Genomic DNA, 1259 nt, shown 5'->3' on the forward strand with positions numbered 1-1259 from the left:
AAAGAATACTCCTTAAAAGCAAGGATGGCGAGACTACATCTCACATATTTTGCACATGTTGTCAGGAGGGATCAGTTCCTGGAGAAAGACATCATGCTTGGTAAAGTAGAGGGTCAGCAAAAAAGAGGAAGACCTTCAATGAGATGGATTGACACAGTGACTGCAACAATGGCTTAAGCACAATGATGATTGTGAGGATGGCGCAGGCCTGGGCAGTATTTCTTTCTGTTGTACATGGGGTCGCTATGAGTCGGAACCAACCCAATGGCACCTAACAACAAGTCAGACAAGACATAAATATTCATAGAGATAATGGATTTATAAGATTCACCTTACAAGAATATTTGTTGAAGACAGATACTCATAAGGGAGCCCAAGAGCATTTAAGAAAATAAATAATTGGACTGAAATATTTACACTTAAAATTTGAAAATGTTAACATTGAGAATATATTTAATTTTTCAGAATATGTTCTGAGCTTATTAAATATCTCAACATCTGTTAAAACCATTAGTGTCCACAGAGAAAATTCATTCTTTAGAAAGCTACTAATGACATGGTTCTAAAATCAGTCATGACTAAGAAATATAGTAAATGATTATGCATCAAAAACTTATACTCCCCATATTATTTTTAATGTTTGAATAATAAATATACTTTTTGCTTTAATACACATGTATGTTATTTTTATTACTTTAAAAAAAAAGTTGTTGGTTAAAAGAGTGTTTGAATACAATTATTTTATGCACCCACCAAGGTAATAAAACCAATTTGTCAGTCAACGCATAAGTCTTTCTAAAAGGCAAAATGTTTTTAAAATGTTTAACTCCCTTTTCATAAAAAAAAAAATAAACCTCTGTTGGATGATAAATGTTATGTTTCACGTAAAATATAATGGATAGATGTAGTATTAATTTATTTAGTACACATGTTCAATCCAATTAAGAAAGCAGACAGAGAAAGTTTTAGAGATATGATGTAAATATGAAAAATATGAACCCTGTCATACTGGGATTATAAGCAGGGTAAAGGTAGTCAAGAGGGCTTCTCTGAGAATACAGCAAATCCTGAAGGATGAGAATTCTTTGGCCATGTAAAGAAAAGAGAAATTGTGTTCTGTGCAAGAAAAACACCAGTTTGCAAGCCCTGGAGACTGACTGGTTTTAGACATCTTCAGAAGACTGCCTCTGGATCTGTGATTGAGGGGAGAGTGGCATGCGATAAAGTTGGAGGGTAGGCAGGGATCACAGAGATCTGTT

Source organism: Trichechus manatus, unplaced genomic scaffold (genome assembly GCF_000243295.1).
Source record: "Trichechus manatus latirostris isolate Lorelei unplaced genomic scaffold, TriManLat1.0 scaffold00369, whole genome shotgun sequence".
Taxonomy (NCBI): Eukaryota; Metazoa; Chordata; class Mammalia; order Sirenia; family Trichechidae; genus Trichechus; species Trichechus manatus.